The 7,386-nt window shown below is 38.5% G+C and overlaps 1 long non-coding RNA gene across 1 annotated transcript; it reads left to right on the top strand.

Annotated features, from left to right (window-relative positions):
* The first annotated feature begins 783 nt into the window (after positions 1 to 783).
* On the top strand, positions 784 to 6,335 carry LOC117506301. Its single transcript, XR_004559422.1, has 2 exons — positions 784 to 943; positions 6,125 to 6,335. It is a non-coding gene; the product is annotated as an uncharacterized LOC117506301 (long non-coding RNA).
* Positions 6,336 to 7,386: the final 1,051 nt, after the last annotated feature.

The following is a 7,386-nucleotide window of genomic DNA, read 5'->3' as shown; positions in this document are numbered from 1 at the left end:
TATGTTCTATTCTGATGTTTCATCCAGATTTCATTATTGAATTTTATTCTATTTCTTGTCTTCCCACACAGCAGTAAAAGAAGTTTTCAATTGGTTCAAGATGCTCTTGGTTGCTTTCTAGCCAAGATTAATAAATCTGACCTTATTTCTTCAATATTAGCCACACTATATTGTTCTCTTGGGTGTGTGGGTGTTTTCTAAATCATATAAAATAAAACAAGGTAGTTTTGTTCAGATGTACACTGATATGCTAATGTTTTCGGCACATTTGATATGCTTAAATGGTTGAAAAATAAAAAATTGCTATCGATGTAATAATGTTGTCATAATAACAATTAATTAATTAATTAATATATACATTTATTTGTATAACACGTTCAGTCAGAAAATTTCTAGTCATTTCCATCATAAAAACATCAAATGTTAAAGTAAAAAAAAAAGTAAATATCATAGTACAAGTTAATATTCAAGTACAAACATATACAAATCAACACAAATGAATAAAGTAATACAGGATAAAACCACACATAGTTATAAGCAACAGAAAATAAATTAGTTTTAGGATTAACCTTAAAAAATCAACGGTAGTGGACCTTCGAATGACCCTGTGGTGACTCAGCTACTAAATCACTGTTGTTTTTCCTTTAATGTAATCACCTGTAGATTATTCTGGTTTCTGTAGATTGTAGATATACCAGTGAAACAGGCTATGATTTTGTCTGCACTTAAACAAGAGACCCATATGTGTTGATGTGAAAACATTATTGCTCTTATCACTACTGCACTTGACTGTTGTGCCTGGACAGAATCCGGTTCACGGTGGTGAGTGAACCGCCCGAGGAGGAGCAGCAGCACAGGGAGTGTGAAGATGTCGGGGTGGCCTTCGTGAGCATTCCTGAAATTCTGGAGAAACAACAGGATTTAACAGAGACGGCTGTGAACAGTTAGTACACACACACTTTTTTATTTCAGCATACTATCATTTGAAGTGCAGGATCAGGCCCAAATATAAGACAGGGTCCCCTCCCCCAGAAAGGACATCTGAAAAATACAGGGCCGACTCTGTTGTAATAATGTACACACTGGTCTTCCTGAGATCATCCAGATCACAGTGTGTGTGCTGTGCCGCCCTGAGCTGAGGGCTGGGAGTCCAATGAGCTCCTGAAAAAATAAATAAATAATGTTCTGAGTGGTGCCCCTATTTGGGAGGACTAATGTATATCACAGTTTAACAGTTTATTTGTTTAGTGCATAATAATAAACATCTCAATGCACTTACAATAAATTTAATTAAAATAAAAGTAAAACACAGATATAACTAAAATGATAAAATATAATTAATAGCTTAAAATGCTTGTTTAAAATAATATAACTTTAAGTGTCTCTTAAAATTGTCCAAATCTAGGATTTTAACGTTACTGGGTAGAGAGTTCCACACGTGTCGCAGCATGTGTGAAAGCTCGAGTCCCAACCTGAGTTCGACATCTAGGAACCTTCAGGTTGAGCTGGCTACTGGATCGTAGGGTACGCTGTGGGCTGTACACTTTAATAAGATCTCTTAAGTAAGGTGGTGCTAGCCCGTTCAGACATTTATATGTCAGAAGGGCAATCTTAAAAGGAAATACGATATTTCACCGGTAACCAGTGGAGATCTTTCAACAACGGTGTGACATGATCGTATTTCCTGGCCCCACACACCACTCATTGCACAATTTTGCAGTTTTTGCAGCTTATTGATAACACACTTTGGTGTTCCATAGAGCAGAGCATTGCAATAGTCTATATTAGAGGTCACAAAAGCATGCACAATTCTCTCCGTGGCAGATTTATCCAAATATTTTCTTATTTGTCTTATTCGTTTCAACTGATGATAACCTTTCTGACAGATGTAATTCACATGATTTGTCATTCTAAGTTGTTGATCAAACATGACACCAAGATTTTTCAAAGATTGTACTGGCTTCACATGTGAATTTCCAACTTCATTGTCATGTATAGTTACTTTTGCAAGCTGTTGAGGCATTCTAAGTAACATGAACTCAGTTTTTGTGTCATTTATCTTCAAACGGTGAAACAGCATCCATGCTCTAACCTCCGAGATACAAGCACAGAGACTGTTAATGGCACTGGTCTCAGAAGTGTGGTCTCCAGGCTTATACGACAGATACAGCTGATTGTCATCTGCGTATCCACCGACCTGGACCACTGGCAGATGTTTCTCCATGATATCATACAAGGCACACAGATAACCCAAGAAGACAACCGGACCAGCACAGCTTCCTTGGGGGACACCATACTTCAGTCTGTAATGATCAGAGATGGCACCATGTATAATGACACGCTGGTCCCTATCCTGTAAATAGGACTGGAACCAGGAGAGTACGTTTCCTGAGATCTGAAGCTGGCTCTGGAATATGCTGGTAAAAATGTCTAAACTCACAGTATCGAAGGCTGCGGACAAGTCCAATAGGACTAATAACGTCACCTTCTGAGAGTCCATATTGTTGATAATATCAGAATTAATTTTCACCAATAATGTCTCTGTACTGTGGGACCCCTTATATGCTGAATTCTTGCTAAAAAATCTATCAATCTGCCTCAAATGAGCAACATACTGAGACAAATCAGCCTTCTCCACCAGCTTCGACATATAGGACAAGTTACTGACAGGTCTGAAGTTCTTGAAAAGGAGTTCCAGCCCCGTCTTCTTCAACAATGGTATTATCAAAGCGATCTTCCAATTACTAGGGAAGACACCCTCACGTAGGGAAGTGTTCACTATATCAGTAATTGGCTGGATCAATACATCCAGACACTGTTTTAGTAGAGATGTCGGTATTGGGTCTAACTGTGATGACTTAGTTTTTGACCTGTTAATAAGTTTCATGACATCATCTGTTGATAACATTTTAAAGTCAGTGAGATGATCATCACTAGTTGCACAGCCAGAGTATTGGCCCATATCAGGAATATACTGATTGAATAATGGTTTCAATGTCACTCATTATTTTATCTATTTTATCAATAAAGAAATTTGCAAAGTCTTCACATAGTTGCTGGTCACTGTCAGCCTCAGGATACACAGAGACCGCAGCTCCCTCTGTGAGATTCTTAATCAACTTGAAAAGTCTTTGCTGGCTGAAAATACTTTTTTAATTTTATTCTTTGCTTGTGAAACATGCACATACCACTACTACATGTCACTGGAATGATATTGCAATTGTTCTGCAAGATCAACACTTTTTCTGAATCAAACGCTGTGTTTGATTTAATCTCTGAAGCATTCCCTCTTTGCCATCAGTACTGCAAATGCATGCTGTAGGCAGATTCTACATGAGTGATTGCTCCAAAAGCAAAACGCAGAAGCAAATTGCTTCCTTCTGCAGCTGTTGAGTACAGTACCTGCATTGACGGTGGCATACGCACAGTCAAATTGAAATGTTCAAGTCGGTAAGATGAAATGGTTTAAAATCAATAAAAAGTAACCTATTTACTTGGATTCTTACTTGCCAAATCTATTAGGCCGACATAAATAAAGAATACTGTAAAGGTGGTTGTACACACCTGAATGAGCTAATCAGGTTTTGTTAGAGCCGGGAGAAAATATGTGCAGATGAAATATGTGCAGGTTAGGGGTCCCTGAGGACCAGTGTTATAAAGCACTGCCAAAAAACCCAGGGTTCCCATTCTTTAAAAAGTCTTAAAAACCATTGCATTTGTTTTTCTAAAAATAAGGCCTGAATTGGTATTAAAATGTCTTGAATCAGTCTCAAAAGATTTAAAAATGCTGAGATATGGAAAGTAGGTTTCTATTCATGTTTTCTTCTTACATCAAAATTAAAAATACCTATATATATATATATATATATATATATATATATATGGTAAAAAACTCCAAAACCTCTTTTTCAAGAGTGACCTGACCAAGACGGCAGCACAAAAGCAAAGTGGTTACATCAAACAGAAGACACACACATTCAAAAAACAGAATTGCAATACATAGTTACAAAGTGCAATTACACAATCCAATTGTCCTTATTTCTCTGTCCATAATGATTGTTTTAAATTCCCCCAAAGTTACAAGATGCATCAATTTCAAATCCTTCTGCAAAATGTTCCATGTGGATGGGGCAGCAACTTTAAATGCCTTTTTGCCCAGTTCAGTTGAACTGGGCAAAAAGGCATTGACACTACTCTATGAGTTTTTCCTCTGTACTTGACTGCTTGACACAACCAAAGTTTGTTTGATTTGTTTCATTCCAACATCTTTCACAGTGTCATTTCTGTGTTACTAGTTAGCAGCGGTGGGCACAGCTAACCAAAAAGTTAGCTTCGATAACCATTAATCAGATAACTGAAAAGTTATCTTTTATGACGATAAAACCGATAAGCTGCTTAAAAAATGTATCTTTATTACAGATAACCAATAACTATTATTGATTCGGACGCGGCTACATCAGATTACACTGTCGGCTTCTGATAAACCAGTTTCACTTTAAGCGCCACAGGAGCTGCTGGGTAAATTCAAGGATCACAAACACACAAGAACGCACAAAAAATGAATGAATAAAAAAATAAAACCACAAACACTGTCATCATTTTTCAAAAGCAGTAAAACACAGTATTAGAAGTCACATTTTATCTCTGTATTAGATACACCGTCATTTACGAGCTAAAAGCTGCCGCAGTTTTTCACACGCTTTCAACCCTGTGGCTCAAACAACCGAAATACATCCATTGATTGGCAGAGTAAAATACATGTAGTAAGTATAAATTCTTACCTGTTAGTTTCAGTGGGATTCATCTGAAAAAATAATCATCCTGAGATTATCCAAAACGGTCTAAACGGTGAAGAAACGTCCCAGTCTGTACACAGCTGCGCCTCGAGAGTTCCTCTCTCCCACCGAGTCTTGGCGATACCATCCGCCACAAAGAAATAAAATAAAAATAATGTTAAAATTAGTCCGTTTTGTGTTTATGTTGAGCGGACTTCTTCTTCTTTTGGCTCAGATGGCGGACAGCACCAGTTTAAGGTGCATTTACCGCCACCTACCGGGCTGGTGAGTGATTGCTGAGATTTTACAAAACCTTAACTCCTGGCAGCCATAGTCATTTGTTTAGAAGTGATGAAGTAATCCAAGGTTCTTTAGATATTTAAATAATACTTTTTGCACAATGCGTGATGGGTTTTGCAGCAGATTTCCAAGGGACAAGGAACCGAAACACTGTAACGTCCAAAGTGAACCTGAACTACACTACCCACAATGCTTGTGTGTCAACCAGCCAGTAACATTTTGTGCTTATTGATGATGTCATCAGCAAGCGACAGCTAGTCTGCCATAAATAAACACATATCAGACAGACTAGATTTTGGGGTTTACAAACGTTTTTGACTGTTAACCTTTGCTCACTTTACCAGCAAAGAAAGTTATCGGAAATACATTTATCGGAAGAAAATTGGTCTTAAAACTTATCTGAAAAGCTAATCCACTAGCAAAAACATTAGCTTCGATATTTATCTGCTATCGGATTAGCTGAACTGTGCCCACCACTGCTAGTTAGCATGCTAACATCTCCATAAGATGTCTTGTAAATCACTTCACAGATATTATCTAGTTACAAAAACACCAGAAAGTGTTTAAAGGTGTGACCGTTGTCTGTCATTGCAAAATGGCCATTATGGTTAAAAATGAATGTCAAGTCATCACTTTACCTTTGTTGCTTGTAGCTAATGTGACTATAGTGAATCAGGATTGGAGAGAGGTTAAAGTGGGTTTGTGATTAGAGAATCCTCCATTCAAATTTTGGTCGCAACCGGAAAATCACTAAGGGCCCTTCGGCACCCCATGTTGCTCCCAGGGTGCAGTTGAGGGCCTTGTATGGCAGCATGCTGATATCAGTGTCTGAGTGTGTGAATGAGTGAATGTGATGCATCTTTGTAAAGCCATTTGAGCATCTGTATCAGGTATGAAAGTGCTATATAAATGCAGTCCATTGACCAATAGTCAACTTCACAGTAATATGTTGTGAAGACGAGGCACACAGACCCATCTTCTGCCTGAATCAGTGACAGAATTGAATTTGTTTTGTGTGAACTTGATGTCCTTCTGTCTGTGTACCACAGTACTGGATATAGAGGACAGCAGCGTGGTCGTCGGCAGTCTGACTGTGTCTGTGGAGGGATTGGAGGCTCTGCAGTCCATCATGGAGGACCCGGACCAAGAGTGAACCTCTCCTCTTTCTTCTGCTTCCATCAGCATGGAGCACCCTGAGAAAATGACCAATAAGAACAAAGACGCTGACGTTTGGAAGCATTTGTGTTACAAACCTGGATTTATTTGGCTGCCTGTGAAACAACACATCCTGCTGTAAATCACATAAACACTGTTTAAGAGGACAAACGCTGAAATAACACAGTGATTTAATAGCAAACAGATGTTTGTTTTGCCTTCAGGTTTTATTTTAGTACTTATTTTGTTATAGATTTTTACTTTCAAATGCCCTGTGAATGTTATGTAATAAATATCCTGTCTGAAGTCAACACTGGGCCAAATGCAGAACGGTTTTGAGCTTCTGTCAGCTGTGTTGCAGGTAAGCAGCCTTCACGTGGAACTCCATCAGCCTATGTTTGATTTGAATACTTGCCAGCTTCAGAGAAATCTAACTTTAAATAAAGAGCCTGAAATCTACATTATTACTCTGCACAAAGCTGCTGCTATATTTACTGTGTTTGAGTATTGGTACGTGATGATTTCATCTATTTCACAGTTAGCAGACAAACAGTGGGATTTCCAGCTTCTTACAAATGCTTTTTGAGAACCGGTTGTCTAAAGACCAGTGGGAGAAGCACAAACAGACACCACCAACGTCTGTCTGACAGCAAGACCTTCACAGGTGAGACAGAGCAAAGCTCTCTAATGCAACACTTGTTGTGTCCCGGTGTTCTTGCTGCTGCGTCTGTCCACCATCATCCTGTCAGCTCTCCAACTGCCCCCAAGTCACCTGTCATATGCCTGTTCTACAAATTAAACATGAGGATTATTTTGAATAAAAATCATCACTCTTACAGCCATCTTCTTTTTTTTTTAGAAAAGTCAGAGTGGGATACAAAACATTTCCAAGTCTCTGATAATGTCTTGGACTTCATTTAGAGCAACCTTCAAGAAATAAAAACAGTAAAGTACTTTATGGCAAATCTTTCAGGAGCATTGATTAGGCAGTGGACCAACAGAATCCTGTCTAAATGTGAGCACAGCATTTGTCTGCTATTTATGTGGTGCAGTATTCAGATACACCTTACATAGGTGGGTTCACAGCTCTGTGAAGCTGACCCCCCCATCCACGTACAAAATCCAAGCAAACATATTGAGTGGTTCCTGCTTCGTT

The sequence above is a fragment of the Thalassophryne amazonica genome, unplaced genomic scaffold, assembly GCF_902500255.1.
Source record: "Thalassophryne amazonica unplaced genomic scaffold, fThaAma1.1, whole genome shotgun sequence".
Lineage (NCBI taxonomy): Eukaryota > Metazoa > Chordata > Actinopteri > Batrachoidiformes > Batrachoididae > Thalassophryne > Thalassophryne amazonica.
This window is presented reverse-complemented; position numbering and strand designations above follow the sequence as displayed.